The sequence below is a fragment of the Ursus americanus genome, chromosome 29 (assembly GCF_024610735.1).
Source record: "Ursus americanus isolate L20-20 chromosome 29, mUrsAme1.1.p, whole genome shotgun sequence".
In the NCBI taxonomy this organism is placed as follows: domain Eukaryota; kingdom Metazoa; phylum Chordata; class Mammalia; order Carnivora; family Ursidae; genus Ursus; species Ursus americanus.
In genome coordinates, this window is record NC_142155.1 from 6,214,528 (window position 1) to 6,233,725 (window position 19,198).

The 19,198-nt window shown below is 39.5% G+C and overlaps 1 long non-coding RNA gene across 2 annotated transcripts in view; it reads left to right on the forward strand.

Moving 5' to 3' along the window:
* LOC123796523 (uncharacterized) overlaps positions 1-19,198 on the forward strand; it is a 580,540-nt gene that overhangs the window by 477,836 nt on the left and 83,506 nt on the right. For both annotated transcript variants that reach the window (XR_015722242.1, XR_015722241.1), the window contains exons 11-13: positions 1,993-2,094; positions 2,755-2,940; positions 16,098-16,289. This is a non-coding gene — a long non-coding RNA (uncharacterized LOC123796523). The remainder of the gene's footprint in view (positions 1-1,992; positions 2,095-2,754; positions 2,941-16,097; positions 16,290-19,198) is intronic.

The following is a 19,198-nucleotide window of genomic DNA, read 5'->3' on the forward strand; positions in this document are numbered from 1 at the left end:
AAGCACCACAGCCAATCTTGTGGTGCCACAGGTTAGAAAACATTTGTGCCATTTTAGATGAGAGATCATTGTAACCAAATGATGGTGGGGTTGTCAAGAGAAGTAGATGTATTTGAGAGAAATTTAAGAGAATTGGGAAGATACATGATGAGAAAGTTGAGAGAAGGGAGATGTTTAAGGTAAAACTCAAGTTTGGCTTCAGGCACTGGGCAAAACAATAGGGCCACTCAGGGACAGAGAAACAAGGCAAGGTCAGTAGCTGGAATTCGAATCAATGTATTCTCTCCTCCAGTGTAATGGTCTTTTTTTTTTTTTTTTAAGTACATCATGTTATATATTAGGAAACTGATACAGAATGGCATTGCTTATATAACTTATATACAAAATATCTATAAAATACAAATCATATTTGGAGAAATAGTGAAAGGACTGTCACCAAATTGGCAAATTCTGAGATCTTGAAAGTGAAACACAAGATAATTGAAAATGTCCAGAAACTGTTGAGGGCACGGTGGCCTTATCTGTAGACCACAGATAGGTATGTATCTTTGCGTGCTTCCAGTCTACACCAAAATGTGGGAATGCACATAACGATTAGGGGAAGCACATATCAGAAATACATGTCATAACTTAATCTTTTTGTTATTATCCTACCAAAATGTGCATTTAAAAAATCATGTACTTGATCTTCACGGAGCTATGTGTTAACACCAGAAAGATAGGATCACATAAACGGAGAGATGGCCAAGGAAATCTCAACTGTTTCCATCATAGTAAGTGAATACAGAGTAGTGTCCTCCTCTGTTACAAGATGAAACCCCAGGAATATGCTCTGTACGGCGCCCTCCGAGCTCATTCTGCCCGTGTGCAAACAGTGCAGGCACTGACAAAGACCCATACTTATGTAGGTCTAAGCATCAGCCACTGTCTTCATGCAGTTCAATATGTTATTAGAAGTCGGTTTTTTGTTTTGCTATTTCCTTGTTGTTTTTTTGCTTGATTGTCTTGACAGGGTGTACGGACAGAGGCAACTAAACATCAGAGCTATGCAACTGGCATGACAGAAGAATAGGTTCAGAGGTTCTGGATTTTATAATTGCACTATTGAAGCTACTTTTAGGTTCTGCATTTATGATAGCAGTAGAGTTTTACCTTCAGGTAAAAAAAGAGCTATTCTTTTTCAAAACCTCTTCATAATAACCTTGAAATATTAAATTCTGAGTGACAAATCTGTTCATTCAGTGGGTCAATTTCTTTTGTGTAACACATTCACTTGATAACAAAGCATAATTACTATGATTGGAGTGAAAATTTGGAGATCCTAAAATACAAATTATGCTTTTATAAAGTAGAATTATCCAATTTTTATACTTTTTTTCCGCCAAATTCGAACATTCTCAGGCCTGTCAGATATATTTATTTTTACAACTTGACACAGCTTCTGGCTAAGGTTGACTTTCACTGGAAACTTCAGAGAGAATAAATAGTCTTAGACAATAACAATCTGTATCACATAGGGTATATTAAAAATGATTTCAAAAGGATGATTATATTCTTTCAAGGGGCATCATGTCAATATGTCTTCAAAGAAAAACACGTCTGAAAATTCCATAGTCAGTTCACTATATAGTCAACACTTGAACTCTGTAGAACTTTTCAATTTATTCTTGCAGGGAATGGCTTTTGCCATAGCTTTCTGCCTCTGTTACAAACAAATTGGACTGGAAAATAGTGTATTCCAGCCATATCTTTTTCTCCTCTAAATCCCAGGCCTATTTCTTCAAGGACAATATCTTCGAGAATAGAATAGTCTTGTAGAAATGTAGAAAGGCAGTATTTATCTAGCTTAGAAGGAGTGGTTCCATTCAGCTAGGTATTACTGAATGTTAAATTTCGGGTCATCCGTTTTAACCAAACAATACAGAAACCAGAGTCTGTCTGTCTGTCTATCTAACATCTGTCATCTATCATCGCCTACTCTTTACCTTCTAGTGATTTGTCAGGAATGCCCTTCCCACCCTGTTGGCCTGGCTCACTTCTGCTTACCCTTGAACTTTCGGGAGTCTCTAATATTCCCTGAGCCCACAGACTCTGGTAAGTACTTTACTCTGTATGTCAGCATCATGGGCACGTGCTTGTCCTACTGTAGGAATAGTAGCTGTTTGTGACTTTGTCTCTCCAATTAGGCTATATTCCCTTGATGATAAGGCAATATGTCATCTCAGTAGCCTGTACTAAGAACCAAGCACAGTTCTTGACACCCAGTCAGTAACTGTTTGCTGATCAGATGACTTGAATAACATTATTTGTATATAACTAAATAGGTTGTAAGAGGAAAAAAAAAAGGAAAATGCAGTGAGCAAAGCAAATCACATGCTAGATACACCAATCCCTGCGAGCTATTCAAGAATCTCTCTCCCTGAGAGCTGCTCCCAGTACTTCCCATCAGCTACTCCTTTTTATTGATTAATTGAACGTCTTCGTTGATAAAGCAAATGCCTTTTGAGGAGGTTAGCGTATTTGGATACTCTGAAGAATACATATGAATTTGTTTCTCAGATTTATTGTGCCAAAGGCAAAAACAAAACAAAACAAGAAAACAAAACACAAAACTTGATGGGAGAGCCAAATTTTGAAGAAGGAAATGGGTTGGCAGAGAGAGAAATCTTGGGCTGGCCACTGCAATAACCAGAGCCAGGGGCGGTGTGAGGGAGGGGCTTAATGATGCACTTTTATTCAAACTCGTCGGCACAGGAAGCTCCGATAAACCAGTGGACTGACTTTATTGCTCCAGCCAGAGACTCTGTGCATCTGCCTCTGGGCAACAAAGCACATCCCTAGAGCAGCACCTCTCGGAACCAGCATGGATATTCCCTTGCTCCAGCGCACAGCCCTGATAGTGTGGGTGACAATGAGCGGCTCCACCTCCAAGTACAGCTGGTAAGAAACGTGAAAGCTTGTGATAGAGCCAAATGATGTTAGGACATTTACTCTCTTCTTTCCCAGTGTGCCTTCTGTATACGAGCCTGTCTTACCACTATTCAGTGTTTTTTCACTGTCCACCAAAATAATCCGTGACCACACTAGGTCATGAACTAAAACATCCACTTTTAGAGAAGAGAAAAATGGAAGAGACAGAAATCTGACACTCTGATGGATCTGCGTTCCAGGGTGTGCAATTCCAGTCTGGTACAAAAATGCCATGGTCCTCTGCTTTCCCATATATTATACAAGCAGAGTCCAAGCTCCTCTCTAAAGCATCCCTCCACGTATTCACCGAATCACTTTTCACTGCTGGACGTTTCAGCAATTCCTTCCTCTCTCTCATTATTATTTTTTTCTTTTTCTGCCAGATCTTTTCCATAAGTGTAACTGTATTACTATTTCTTTCATATCAAAAATTTGCCTTCCCTTGTGCCCACTTTCTTAAACATCTGCAAAACCTAATTTTCTCATCAACGTCAAACCTTTGCTAGAATATCACCTTCTCGAAGAGGCTTTTCTTCATCGCACTGTTTAAAGTTGCCACTCCCATCACTCATCACATTTATTCCGTACCTATTTTTTCCCATAGCATTTATCATCCTGTAACTATGTGGCACACTTACTTATTTGGCTGCTTTATTTTGTTTGGTTGTATCCTCTTACTTGAATAAAACTGCATAAATAAATAAGTAAAAAAAATTACTTCCTGATATTAGTAGGTGCTCAGTTAATGTAGAATGAACAAATTCATAGATGATGACACATTCATTTAATTTTTTAAAAAAGGTTTTATTTATTTATTTATTTGAGAGAGAGAGTGCACAAGCAGTGGCTGGGGGAGAGGCAAAGAGAGAGGGAGAAGCAGACTCCCTGCTGAGCTCGAAACAGGGCTTCTTCCCAGGATCCTGAGATTATGATCTGAGCCCAAGTCAGAGGTTTAGCCACTAAACCACCCAGGTGCCCTCATTTCATTTTTTGAGAGACTCAGTCTTAAGGTTTTCACTATAAAAATAAAATTTCTTAATTAAGAATCATCCTATTGCTGTTAAAAAAAAAGTTAATTTCATTGCTTATTTGCATTCACTTTTGCTCCACAGAGCCCGATTCATTCTTGGTTCTAGAATTTCCGTGTTTTCTGGGTTGTGTGCTCTCCCAGGTATTTCAGGGAGAATATGAGAGGCGTCTAGATCAACAAAATTATCTACTCTGGACCTATTATAAGGCAGAAGAAACAGTTCTATGAGGACTTTTAAGAAGGATCTCTTTTGCACCCAGAAGCACTCATTCAGAGATTCCTCCTTTCCAGGTGCTGTGTTCTCCTTTGGACTAGGCATTGATAGAGATCTTAATACAAAGTAATTGTTCATGAAGCTGGCCGTCATGGTTAAAGGAAATTACCAGTGTGGTTTATATTTGACTTGAGTCTGTAGTAGATCTTCACTAATTCTTGGTTAAATTGAATTCAATGCACTAATGAATTTCATTCATTAGCTAACAGGGCAGAAATGCTTGAGACAAGACTAGAAAGAGTTGGTGAAGGACTTGGGGGAAGGTTATCTTAATGTGATGAAAAGCTCCATCTTTTGTAAATTTCTTTAAATGGAATATGGTACTAAAATAGAAATATGAAGGTAGTCTTAGTACACAGTCACTATTTCCATAAACTTCTTCTTTTTAAACCATTTGGTGTATTGCTTTTTAACGACCTGTGCTGACTCTTAATTGCATCTTTCCCCCTCTTAGGACAGAAATTATGCTTTACTCTGTTCGATGTATGTCTCCACCTGGCTGTAGAGTTTGAAAAGTCCTCTTTTTACCCATCACTACATGTGTGTGGGCGTGCGTGCTCTTGCGCATACACACACATGAAAACTTTGGATTTTCCACACATGGCCCTTCCTTCCTGACTTCTGCGAGATTTAAGAGAGAGTTCTTTTAACTTGGAAAATGGGGATGGGTTTCTGTTTTTAAGATATTATGGAAAAATAAGAAATCATACTTTGTTTCCCCCAGACCCTGTTCTCAACCCTGTTTTTACATTAAAACTATCTGAAAAAAAATTTTTTTTTAAATACCAACTCATGGGCTCCATCTCAATCCAATTGAATCATAGTCTTACGAAGTAGAGCCAGGCACTAGTGCTTTTTAACTATCACGATTCCTGTTTAATAAATTCCTCTTATTAATGGACTATGTATTTCACTACTGGTAAGAGTCTGATTTCTGTACCTCTATTACTCACAACTTGCTGGAACGACTTGCTATCATATTGCTTCATCTGTAAATTTTTAAAATTTGCACACTTTCTCAAAGATAAGAGAATATCTTGAGGCATTTATTCTAACCATTATCTTTATTATAATTTTCTTGGAAAAGCGTGGTGGCAAACAAATGTTCCTTGAAATGATATTCAGAATCCTTTTGTGGTTATATTAAACTTGCAATGAGATAGAAGTCTGAAATGCTGTAAGTTATTTATACAAAGAAAAGAAAAAGGTTACATGCTTTCTGTCTTGTTTAAGTAATTGGCTTATCCACTCTATATACCTACTTGCATTGCCAAGCTCAAAATAGAGAAATATAATCTCTTAGGGTATCTACTAATTTCCATGCATCCATGCATTCTTGTGTTATTTTTTTGAATGAATAATCACACTCTCTAAAACTGCATTTAGATTCTAAGAAGATAAGAATGGTAAATCATAAAGCAGTGAAGTACCCAGAAGAAAAACTATGCTTAAAAATTTTGTATTGTCTCTTTTTTAAAGCACGTGATGTGGTGAGCACTGGGTGTTATATGCAACTGATGAATTATTGAACTCTACATCTGAAACTAATGATGTACTATATGTTGGCTAATTGAATTTAAGTAAAAAAATAAAGATAAGCTACCAAGGGAGGGAATATGAAGGTGTGGAAATGCTGTGAAGTTTAAAGTAAGATAAACAAGTTTGAATCTCGTGTTTTTCACTTACACTCACAGCCAGTGCATTGGCAAGTCTCCCCATCTCCATGGCTACGGCTGTCAGTTGAGGTAGCAACATCAACCACCTGGATTCTTGCAACAGCTCCAGGCCCTCTCCCACCACAGAGTGGAAGTCCTTTCATATTTTGTCGTTTAAACCTCTCTATGCAGTAGTCAAAGTAATCCTAATTTTTATTGTTGTTGTTTTCAGCTTTATTGAGATATCATTGACAAATAGAAATTGTATATATTTAAGGAGTACAATTTGATCATTTGATATATTTTATACATTGTGAAATGATCACAATCAAACTAATTAACATATCCATTGTCTCACATAGTTGCTTGCTTTTTTCTTTCGATCTGTCTGTTTTTCTCTTTCCTTCTTTTCCTTTCTTTTCTTTCTTTTTCTTTTCTTTTCTCCCTCCCTCCATCTCTCTCTCTCTCCCTTTCTTTCTTTCTTCCTTTCTTTCTTTCTTTCTTTCTTTCTTTCTTTCTTTCTTTCTTTCTTCCTTTCTTCCTTTCTTCCTTTCTTCCTTTCCTTTCCTTTCCTTTCCTTTCCTTTCCTTTCCTTTCCTTTCCTTTTTTTCTTTCTTTTGGTGAGAACACTTAAGATCTACCAACTCAGGAAATTTCAAATATATAAATTGCTATTGTTAACCATAGTCACCGTGCTGAACATTAGATCTCCAGAATTTATGCATCTTGCATAATTCAAAATGTATACCCTTTGATGCTTCTCTTCATTTCCCCCTCCCCGCCGTCCCTAGCAACCACCCTTGTACACTTTGCTTCTGTGAATGTGACTACGTTAGATTCCACATGTAAGTGAGATCACACAGTATTCGTCTTTCTGTGTCTGGCTTATTTCATTTAACATAATGTCCCACAGATTCATCCATGTGGTCATGAATGAAAGGATTTCCTTCTTTTTTAAGGCTGAAATTCATTTAAAGCGTGAGTCTGACTGCCTAAAACCCTCCTTGCTTCCTGTTGTAATTAGAATAAATTCCACAGTCTTCATTCTGGCTCTAAAGTTCTGATCTCATCTTCCACCCTCTTCCCCTTGCTATGTACACTTCAGTCACACAGTTGTCTCTGGAATTGGCTGAGCTAATTCTTAGGGTCTTACACAGATAATTCTAGAGCAAGGTAGAGATGAAAGCAGGGGCTTATCTCATGCTGTCATCAGGCAATGGCATATTTAATATTTTGCAAATCTGTTACCTCTTCTGTGAAACTTTTTTTCTTTCATGAGATCATGGGAAAGTTGTTGAAAGTGTCAAGAAATGATTGAGCTATACAAGCTAAGAGAGTAGAGCTGTTCATTCTCGACATTGGAAGATTATTAAATAATTGATAATCAAAGATAAGGTGATTGAATTCTTCATCACAACCAAGATTACAACCACTATCAAGCAAATACAATATACCAGACACTGTACTGAATATTGTAGATGATAAAAAGCAGATGAGGATAAAACAGCCTTTGCTCTTAATTGCTTCAAATCTGGAAGTGAGAGTAAGGCAAGCACAATGATAATTCTACTCCTGAGCAGAGTGTGTGTCACTAGAGTCCGACTTTAAGGGGCAGGGGTTTTACCAATGAGGGTATAATAGGTCTGATTCCACTGTAAGAAACAGTGGTTTAATAGTTTGCTTATCTGCTCCCCAATCTGTTAGAATTGCTTCTCCTTAATTGAATTGAAATATAAGATTAGTTAGGTTTGGGGATCAAGAAACTGACGAAAGCTTAATAAAGGGGTTGGCATTTGAGCTGGACCTGGAAAATGGGGGACATAATAGAGTATGTTTTTATTATCTCTTTCTTAATTTGGTCATGATTTTTACCAAGAAAATACAGTGAGCTTTGTGATTTTATAGAAGTATGCTTGCTGAATGTTACTTGTCTACTCTTCCAATATTTTTTAAAGAAAATAGGACTCCAGTCTCTGGAATGAGAAGTAAACTGACCTGAACCTTCCTTCCTTAGCCTGTAAAATGTCCAATTTGTATGACTGTTGTAAAACTTGGAATAATGTGAAATATCTGACATATAAGTGCTTAATTAATGGTAGCTTCACTTTTACTTTTTAATAACTGGAGAAACTGTATATTACAGAAAGTTAGCAGAATTGTGGAATGGTTAAAAGTGTGTACTCTGTATTGACCAGATGGCCTTTGAATTCATTCTGGCTCTTCCACCTCATTTGCTTTGGTCTTGAGTTAAGTAACTTAACTTTGCTTTGCCTCACTTCTTTCATCTGTCAGTTGGGGGTTATAGTGTATCCTATCTCAGAGGGCTGCTGTGGGGATATTACATCAGATAATTCATACAAAATGTCTGGTATGCTCAATAAATATGTACTATTTTATAGTAATAATTACTATTTATATCTTTAGTATAGAGTTGTTAATCTGATGATCTCTATCACATGTCTCCACATGCCAGGTGAATTACTTTTTGATGAACAGATTATTCTAAAAAAAAAGCTTTAGCTAATCAGATATACAGGCACAGTGCGTATTTTGAAGAAGTTGCCATTTGTTATTCTCATTTTATTTGACTCTCTCACCAGTAGTTTTTGTTTGTTGGTCGGTTCGTTGGTTTGTTAGGTGTTTTTGTTCTTGTTTCTTTTTACTTATGTTTTTATGACTCACTATTTATCACTGATATATATATTTTAATGGTGAGAGAGGGTAAATTCAGGAAGTGATGGGAGTTATAGTTTCTGATTTCATAACAGCTATAGAGATGACTACAAAGGAAAAAGCAATCTTGTTAGAAGAGAATGCCTTCAGGGGTTCTGGAGAATTAAGGCTAGAATTTTTCTGTTTTGAGCCAAGCAGAAATAAAGAAGTGAAGATTGGAAGGTGGAGAGATTGTTGCCCATGAGAGGAATTTCTTGCTTGACTGTTTCCTCTTAAACCTCATTATATAAGATGACTGATTGCTTTTCCCCAAACTCAAATTCAGGTCCTAAGTATAGAAGAGCAATTCTAGTGAAACACTTGCATGTAATCTTTCAGAATAAAACATTTTATTTCTATATGCTTATAATTATTTTCTGGCTTACTTAGAATAGTGTGTAGTTTGAAAATTCCGAAACTGAAATTCATATTCCCTAAGGAAGGATGAAAAAATATTTGGTCCACTTCAATAAGAAATGAGGTTTATTGATTCAGCTTTCCCTCAGCCAGCCTGATGAGCAGAAAGACTGTCACCAGCAGAATTTTGGAAGAGGAAGATGTTACAACTACTCTACCTAGATTTCGTATCTAAACGCAGCATGGCAAAGATCTGCCTGTTTGCTCAAGGGAGGGAAGAGCTACACCGCTCCCTTCAAAGACTCAGATTGGCTTTTTGCTTACCTTACATGCCCGAAGTTACCTCTCTGTCCTTTTCAGGTATTCTGCACTCCAGCCAGATTGAATAACTATCTTGTTGCCTCTGTTATTTCCCAGGAGTTTTGAGTTTGTATACACAGTCACCTCCACCTGCAGGTATCACCCCCATGTCCACATACCCAAATCTAACCCATCATCTAATCTCGGTTGACATACAGCCTGTCCTTTGAAGCCTTTCCAATTTTCAACAAGAAATGATCCTATACTTTACACAAGTCTCCTAGCTCTTCCTCCGGACTTCTAATATGGCATTTTACTCACCACATTTATTGCGTGCCTACGATATGCCGAACAGTGTTAGGGATGTGTCAGTGGCTAAAGCAGTCAAAAATCCTTGAAAAGTTAATAAACAAGTTAAAAAATATGTGTTAGTGATTTATGCTAAAAAGAAGAATGTAGAAGATGAGGAAAATAGGAACTGGAAAGACAGTGATTTTATATGGCCAGAAGAGTCCTGACTGCAAAGGAGACACGAGAGTAGAAGACTTGAAGCATGACACGTAGACACGTAGAAAGAGCACTCAGGCAGAGGGAAGAGCAAGCGTGAAGACTCTGGGTGGGAGCAGACCTCATGCAGGGTGTTGTTGGGCTAGGGTTGGAGTGGCCAAGAGGGAAAGGAGTCATAGAGGTGAGTGGTGGGCGTCATAGAGGAGCATGAGGGAGAACAGGCAGATCGTAGAGGTCCTTACAAGGAATGACTTTTTCTCAGGATTAGATGATCGAACCATAGTAGGGGTCTTGATCACCACAGAGGAATGATAGAACTTTCAACAGGAGCAGCAATGCAGCAGTGAGAGCACGTGGATGCTGGAAATACTCTGAAGATAGAACCTACTGAATTTATTGAAAGATTGACCATCAGGAAAAAGACAGGAGCAAGTGTGACTCAAAGGCCTGGGACCTGAATAATTGGAAATACGGAGCGGAAATGGAGAAAGCTATAAAAGGAACAGGAAAAGGTGTCAGACATTCTGGTTTGATTACGTCATCCCCATTCTCAGTTTAGAACCTTTAGCTATGCACTCAATATTCTTAAAGTTGACACCCTCTCACACTGACTCTCGAAATTTTTGATGTGGTGTTGCCTTGCTCTCTGGGTTGCTCTCTAATCATTACTCTCCTCACGTGCTGAAAGCTGCCATTTTAAACTAGTTGTCGTTACCACACTTTACACCCTCTCTTGCCTCTAGGCTTTTGTACCTGCTGTTTCTTCCCTGGAAATAATATCCCTTTCACTTTTCTTGTAAATTCCTCCTTTCCTTCCACAGCCCCAGTCTAAGAACTAAGGTTTTCTCTCTTAAATGCTCCCATAAAAAACTGTACCTCTTTTATCATGACCCTGATAGAATTGTATTATTATTGCCAACTTATTTGTTCGGATTCCCATGGAAACTCAAAGTCCTTGAACACAGGTACTCTATGTATTTGTCCTTTTCTGCCAACTGGCTAGTACAGGATTTAACACAGAACAAATGTACAATAATTATTGTTAAATTGAAATTCATAAAGAAACAATGTATGGTATAGATTAAATGTATTTGTGCCAGATTAAGAAAAAAAAAAAAAAGCTTTACTGTTTGTGAAATACTTACTCTATGCCAGACTTTGGTGATAATGTGGTGAACATGATAAAACTCCTGTCATCCTAGAACTCAGTTTAGTGGTGTAGTTCCTTTTTCTTCTTTTCTCCATAAATCGTACTTAACTGCCACATTTATTATTATCACCTTTTTAGAAAATACTTGGGAGAACCCCAAATTTTAACCCAAGTCTGCCCTACAAATAATAGAGTTAGAGAAGACTGGAATTTATTATTGAAAGAAAATTTCCATGAATCTAGTAGAAGGAAATTGATTGACCTTTCAGGAGAGATACATAGCATGAGAGGGAATGCGGAAAGACTCATTTCACAAAAAAATGACTAAGTGGCTTGGCTGGAGTAAAGACAATCTGAGGGTTAAGTACAAGATAGGAGGTCTGAGGATTGTAAGTGAGATCTGAGTCATAGAAAGGGATTTGGGGAAATGGAGACCTGAATGATTAAGCTTTGTGTGAGGAGGAGTTAACGTTATCCTAGTAGACTGACATACAACACGGGGGCGGGCGGGGCTACGTGGTGATGGGTATTAAGGAGGGCACTTGTGATGAGCACTGGGTGTTGTATGTAAGTGATGGATCACTAAACTCTACTCCTTAAACCAATATTACACTATATGTTAACTAACTAGGATTTAAATAAAAACTTAAAAAAAAGAAGATTGATATACAGCAACAATATAATAGATGATTTACAAATAAGGTATGTAATGAACATTTTTTTAAGCAACTGGGTTATATAGAAATATAAAATGAGAAGCTTTAAATTATAGCGAAAATTTGGAAATGCATTAAAACATCTCCAACAGTCTCTAACAAAGACAGAACATTTCAGAGCCTAGTAATTTTAGTCCTTAAAATATTAGTTAAATACCCATGCTGGCATGAATAACTTTGGCCTTCAATAGTTTTGTTTAAAAGATTCAAAAATTGTCACAATCTAGAACTTTGTGAGATTGTTATATTTTGAACATGAGAACATTTTAAGATATACATCAGAAGTGTCTTTAGAGGCACCTGGGTGGCTCAGTCAGTTAGGCATCCAATTCTTGATCTCAGCTCAGGTCTTAATCTCAGGGCCCTGAGTTCAAGCCCTGCGTGGGGCTCCATGATGGGTGTGGAACCTACTTGAAAAAAACGTGTCTTTATATATTTGAAAGATACCTGAAGAGGATGGCAACCTCCTCATCTACATCCTCACTGAAAACAGAATGAAAAGAAATGTGCCTTCACTGTGTGAAAATGCATAAAAGAAACCTCACTTAAAATGCAGTTGAGAGGCCGTGGTAGGGGAGCTGTCACACACTAGTTACAGCTTGCACGGTTCCGCGGGACGAAGGAGGATTTCCTCCGAGCCCAGCAACAGCAAGCTGCCCTTGCCTGCAGCCGATGAGAAGACCCACGCTTGGAACTCTCATTCTCCTCCACTGGACTTCTGAACAACCCGTCCCAACTCCCCTTGTTTCTCTGTAAAAGAATGCTCCTTTGTTTTCTAGACTTGCTTATGGTTCACCATAGTTTGCTTGTGGTTGTTAGGAGTGAGAGACAGTCTGTGGTGTGCGAATGGAGGTCGATGTCCTTGGATTCCCCACGCAAAGACTTTGTGAGGATCCGCCCTCAGAATAAAGACAGCCGGAGGGAAAGTAGCGAGCGCAAAGCAGTGGGAGAGCGGGTAGGTGCCCCCAGGTTGTTTTGGGATTGGATATTATTGGGTTCTTCTGGGCTGGGAGGAGCTGTGACTACAGTGGGGTGCTCTCTAACGGTGGAGGCTGTTTCCAATCATTTGGGGGGACTCCTCCCACAGGTAGGTGGGGGCGGGGGCTTTTGACCCTGCAAGGGTTCTGTCAGAACCATTACCGCAGCCTTTCTCCATCCGTGGCTGTTCCTGCAATACAAACGCATTACAATGAATATGAGGGTTACCCTGGGGCAGAGGTGGAAAAGGAGAATGTGTGCTCTGCACCTGTGGCTCTCCGTCTGTCAGGACCGAGGTCTTGGGAGCCACAGCTAAGGATGTAGAGCTCTTGGGTTTATAATAGGCAGGGTTTTTGTTGTTTTGTTTTATTTTGTGTTGATCCCTTTCCTTGCCCCCAGCTCAGGTCTTTCCCATTCCCCTTCAGGGACTTGGGGCTCTGCCTCGGGGCGTTCCTTCCGCTGCTCCTGTCTAGCTTCTTCCTAACATCCTGAACTGCAATTACTCTGCCATTCTTGAATAAACTCATTTTGCTGACACAGTAACTGGCTATTTTATTTTTTAAGTTGACAACTGAAACAGAAGAGAGTTGGGATGGATACAAGAACAACCTTGCACACATTAGAGACTGCTAAACACATTTACTTGGACTCTCAAAGAAGTCGTTTTTAAAAATTAATACAAATGTTGCAGTATATAGTTAAAAATGCTACTCCTATTGACGCTGGATCATCGAGCCCAACAGTCAAGAAAGAATTCTTGAGATGCTTTCCGGGGGCAAAAGGGTGATTTTATTATGGCAGGGGGACAGGACCTGTCGCTGGAAAGAGCAGCACTGGGACCGTGAGGAGTGACAGATGATGTGCTTTTTAGGTAGTGGGCGTTAGGGAGTAGCTTAAGTCTCTAAGGAATTTGAAAGCAAGGCTTTCAGGACCTTGAGGGGCCAGCTGCTTATGTTAAGGTTACTTTTAGCCTTTGAAGATTTATTTATTTATTTTATTGAGAGTGCACAGGAGCGAGCTGGAGGTGCAGAGGGAGAGGGAGAGAGAAACTCAAGCAGGCTCTGCACTGAGCACGGAGCTAGATGTGGGGCTCGGTTTCACCACCCTGAGATCATGACCTGAGCCAAAACCAAAAGTCGGACACCCAACCGACTGCACCACCCAGCTGCCCCAGGTTACTTTTAGTCTTTAATAAAACATAAACAGTGGGGCGCCTGGGGGGCCCAGTCAGTTAAGCATCTACCTTTGGCTCAGGTCATGATCCCGGGGTCCTGGGATCGAGCCCTACATCAGGCTCCCTGCTCAGCGGAGAGCCTGCTTCTCCCTCTGCCTGCTGCTCCCCCTCTCTCCCCTGCTTGTGCTCTCTCTGTCAAATAAATAAATCTTTAAAAAATAAAAAGAAATAAAACTTTAACATTAGGGCAGTAAGGCAGCCGTGAGTTCCTTGAGGAATGTCACACTCTGCATGTTTCAGGTATCTGTTGGTGGGCTGCAGGCTATAAGATTTAATTTAAGCTACATTTCTCTTGTCTTTGTTTTCCCCATCACGATCATTTTCAAGAGAGTAGTACAAGCAACTATCATTTTGCAGGAGAAATTATTTAATGTTTATTTCCCATTTGAGAGTTCATCTTAGTCCCTCCAAGAAAACCGAAAGTCTTGGAGTTCGACTAGTAAAGCAACAGATGGTTTGTTAGAGTCATCTTTGAACATTAGCTGTATACAGAGCAGCACTTAACTTTTTAAACTTAAGTTCTACTTAGTTAACACACAGTGCAATATTGGTTTCTGGAGTAGAATTCAGTGACTCATCACTTACATAGAACACCCAGTGCTCCTCACAAGTACCCTCTTTAAAATCCGTCACCATCTATCCCATCCCCCACCCACCTCCCTCCATCAACCCTCAGTTTGTTCTCTATCATTAAGAGTCTCATGGTTTGTTTCCCTCTCTTTTTTCTTTTCCCCCTTCCCATATGTTCATCTGTTTTCTTTCTTAAATTCCACATATGAGTGAGATCGTATGGTATTTGTCTTTCTCTGACTGACTTACTCTACTTAGCATAATATACTCTAGCTCCATCCACGTAGTTGCAAATGGCAAGATTTCCTTTTTTGATGGCTGAGTAATATTCCAGTGTGTGTGTGTGTGTGTGTGTGTGTGTGTGTGTGTGTGTACTTTGGCTATTGTTGATTATGCTCCTGTAAACATTGGGGTGCATGGACCCTTCAAATCTGTATTTTTGTATCCTTTGGGTAAATACCTAGTGGTGCAATTGCTGGATCATAGGGTAGCTCTATTTTTAACTTCTTGAGGAACCTCTATACTGTCCTCCAGAGTGGCTGCACCAGTTTGCATTCCCACCAACAGGGCAAGACATTTCCCCTTTCTCTGCATCTTTTCAACACCTGTTGTTTCTTGTGTTGTTAATTTCAGCCGTTTTGCCAGGTGTGAGGTGGTATCTCATCGTGGTTTTGATTTGCATTTCCCTGATGATGAGTGATGTTGAGAATCTTTTCATGCGTCTGTTGTCCATCTGGATGTCCTCTTTGGAAAAGTGTCTAATCATGTCTTCTGCCCATTTCTTAACTGGATCATTTGGTTTTTGGGTATTGAGTTTGATAAATTCTTTGTAGATTTTGGATACTAGCCCTTTATCAGATATGTTGCTTGCAAATATCTTCTCCCATTCTGTGGGTTGCCTTTTAGTTTTGTTGATTGTTTCCTTCGCTGTGCAGAAGCTTTTTATCTTGATGAAGTCCCAGTAGTTCATTTTTTCTTCTGTTTTCCTTGCTCCCGGAGACCTATCTCCGAGGAGGTAGAGCACCACTTTAAAACAGTACATACCTGCTTTAGGTAGCTAGTGATAATTTTATGAAGGGTATTTAAAATAGACTTCCCGGTTCCTGAAAATTTTTACTTTGAGACATACATTTTAATTCAGTAGACTGAGAATCTTTCTAAGGAGGGTAGGTCAAAGGAAAAAAAATGAGTAGAAATGAAAAAGTCAGAGAATGGATAAAGAAAGAAGAGGAACGGGGAGTGGGTAAAAGTAATAGAGGTAAAATAGGGTAACACAAATGTGAAGAGACAGAGGAGATGAAGGAATGCAAAATGTATGTTGTGTACCCGTTACACTGAGACTGGCCAGTGTGACTGACAAGCTATCGTGACTGACAAGAAATCTCAAATTTCTTTGAGACACCCTCATCGGCCTCAGTAGTTTTCAAAAGGTCTCCATACCAGAAGCATCAGTAGCACCTGGGAGCTTGTTAGACTTGCAAATTCTTGGGTTCCCGCCCAGAATGCCTGGCTCAGAATTCGGGGGGGGGGGGGGGGCTGCACAACAGTCTGTGTTGTAACAAGCCCCCTGGGGGGGGGGGGGACTGAAACACCCTCAAATTGAGCACCACTTTTATTTCTTGCTCATGTAACTGTTTGTTGAAGATATTCAGCAGGTGACCTTCAAGAGTTCAAGACTCAGACTCAGTGGGATCCTTCTCTACCTGCCTCTGTACCTGCACAGCCCTTCCTCATCGCTCTGATTAGACCCCGATTCTGCTCTTCTGAGAGGCACTCCCTTGCCTGGCGTTCTGAGAGCGACTTCCATGTTCATCCTCCTCCTTGGCCAAATCTTAAGTAAGTAATGGGAATTACGCTTTGTCTGTTTCATGCTTTTATAGAGTAACAGCCCACGATCTGTTCATGCCGTTTTGGGGGACTGAATGTTATTTAAATATCCACATAGCCAAATTTTGTTTGTTTGTTTTTATCCAGGCTTATGGTTTCATGGGCAATGTAATTTCTTCAAAAATTCCTTATGTAGTCTGATTAGATACTCGATTTATTCGGCTTCTAAGCTATCCTATATGCTGTTGTGCCAGTAACTATACCCAAAAATCTTTACTAAGCAGAATTCTTAAGACTGATTACTCTTTTTTTTTTTTAAGCCTTCTTTCGCATGTGTTTCTCTCTCAAGTTATTAGTGGCTACTTCAGGGCTATCTGATTCAATGTGTTTAGGTAGAGAAGCCATTAGTCTGAATTTTGCTACATGGCTGATTCTTTATGTGGTTTTGTTGCTAAATCCTTTCTTAGTCTTGTTTTATACTGCCTGAGGTATAAAAGCTGGAGGTGGTTGTTGTTGTTGTTGTTTTTAACTCTGTGAGACCTCATTTCTGAATTGTTTCTTCCTCCCCTCCCCCTCTCCCCCCTCCCCCCTCCCCCTCTCCCCCCTCCCCCCTCCCCCTCTCCCCCCTCCCCTTTCCTCCCCTCTCCCTCTCCCTCTCCCCCTCCCCCTCCCCCCTCCCCCTCCCCCCTCCCCCTCCCCCTCCCCCTCCCCCTCCCCCTCCCCCTCCCCCTCCCCCCTCCCCCTCCCGTTCCCTCCCCTTCCCTTCCTGCAGACTGCTTCTTGTTTGCCTGGGGTTATCTACTCCTTCTGTACTGCTAATACTAGCCAGTAGAAAACCTAGTGTTTTGTTTTCCAGCCTCTTTGCTCTAGAGTTACAGGCATAGGGTTTCCTATTATGTTAATGCGGGTGGCATTCTTGCCCCATGTTTACCACAGCATAGTGCGGCTCTCCAGCTTTCCCGCTTGCATAGCAGTTTTCTTGCTAATAGCCAGTCCTCACTAAGTCAGTGCAACCACAGCGTCTCAGTTCGATTTCTGCACAAATTAAAGTAACGTGAGGTAATGTAAAAATAATCCCTATTCTTGGTGGCTTTATAAAAAAGAACTCTATTTTTATTACAGACAGTTCAATGCTGGTGTTCACAAAGTGTGCGAGGACTCGGGCATCTTTCATCTACGGTTTTGAATCTGCCCTCCTCCTTGTTCTCTGAGTTGTGTGCAGCCAGTGAGTGGAAAGAGAGCAGAGAGTGACATCAAAGCGTCTGTGGGTCAGAGCTGGAAATAGTGCTTTTCACCTCGGTCTGCCTTCCATGGCTGCACCGGACTCCCAGGGGAGTGTGGGGTGCGGTTGAGTTGTGAGCTCACAGGAAATGGGAAGAGTTTTGTTTTGTGGGGGAAGATCTTTCCGGCTCTGCATGTCAGAGAGACATGGCAAGCAACGGTAAAGGAGAGTGTGGAAGAAAACATGTTAACAAATGAATAGAAGACATAAAGAGAACGGGAACTTGGGAATGAGAATTTATCATTTCATCTTTAAGATTGTGAACTGTATGCACTATATGTCTGTATTTCCTTTCTTTATAGATTAAAACAAAACCCAAACTGAGGTTTCAAGAGCCTGATAACTTACCTAATTTCACACAGCCAAGAAAGGTTGTTCTTAAATTCAGATCCAAAGATGTCTGAAAAGAAAGTCCATGATCTTTCCACTGGCAGATACACACATACACGCACACCCATTAATATCCAACAGCAGATTATACCCCACGAAGCCAAATGATATTTAACTTTGTACTCAGAACTTCATTTATTATTCCTGAAGTTTTTCTTTATGAGAAATGTAGCAGCCATAGTATGCTTAATAGTTGTTAATAATTTGATTAGTTAAGGAAATATGGTTAACTAATTTAACCTGAGTATATGTTAGTGACAGTACATCACCAATAATCAAGACTTTCATTAAAGATGTAAAATAGTAAAATGCTTTTCAAATGAAGAGCTTTACCCTTTGAATCTACATGCCTAAATGTTCTGACATTGCTCATTCAGTAAAACACACAGCAGTGTATTTAATTACTATCATTTGTGTCCAAAAGCAAATATTTACAAACTACATGAATTCCTCAAATACTCCGTAGCTTTTAATATGAACTGAGAAAGCAAGCTTCAAACTGATGGCTTTTGTTTAAAAAGATCCAAATGTATGAATAAACATAAATGATTAATTTTTATTATTACACTGGAACAGAAATAAATTCTCTTTATTCAAACCATTTATCTCTGAAACCTTTATCCAAGAGCCACGGGAGATGTGGATGTGAAGCAAGCTGTTTTTGTTTGGTCCTTCAAAGAATGAAAATGTTCCCAAGCCCCACGTAAACAAGGCTTTTATATCAATTGTGTATATTATTGTCATATGTAAAATTGTAAGCCTCCTAACAGGCCATTTATTTTTCCATATAAACAAAAATACAGACTTCTATATTTTTGACATACTATGGTCTTTGGAGAGAAACTCATCTCTTGGATGTAGCCCGCTCAGACTGGACTCTTTTTAGAGGACTGTTCATCAGTCTTCTTATTCTAGAAAATAGAACCTTATTGTAGTTCTATATAGGTCCCTCTTCTTTATGTGCAGAACTCTGAAAATAACCCAAAGGTTCCATTTTAATTTTGGGAGACATTGAAGTGCTAAAAGATAAACCAAGGCATTTAAAAAATTTAAGTTTATTTGAGCGAAAATCAATCTAAATTGGGCAATGCCAAATCAGAAGTTTAGAAGTGGTTCCTCAAGGAGCTGGAGGGAAAGACCTGGAGAACGTTCAAAAGCAAGGAAAGGAGATTATTTGATTGGCTACGACTTAAAGCCCAATTAGCTGTTTGTGATTGGTTGTCCCTAGTGTTCTGATTTTGTAAAC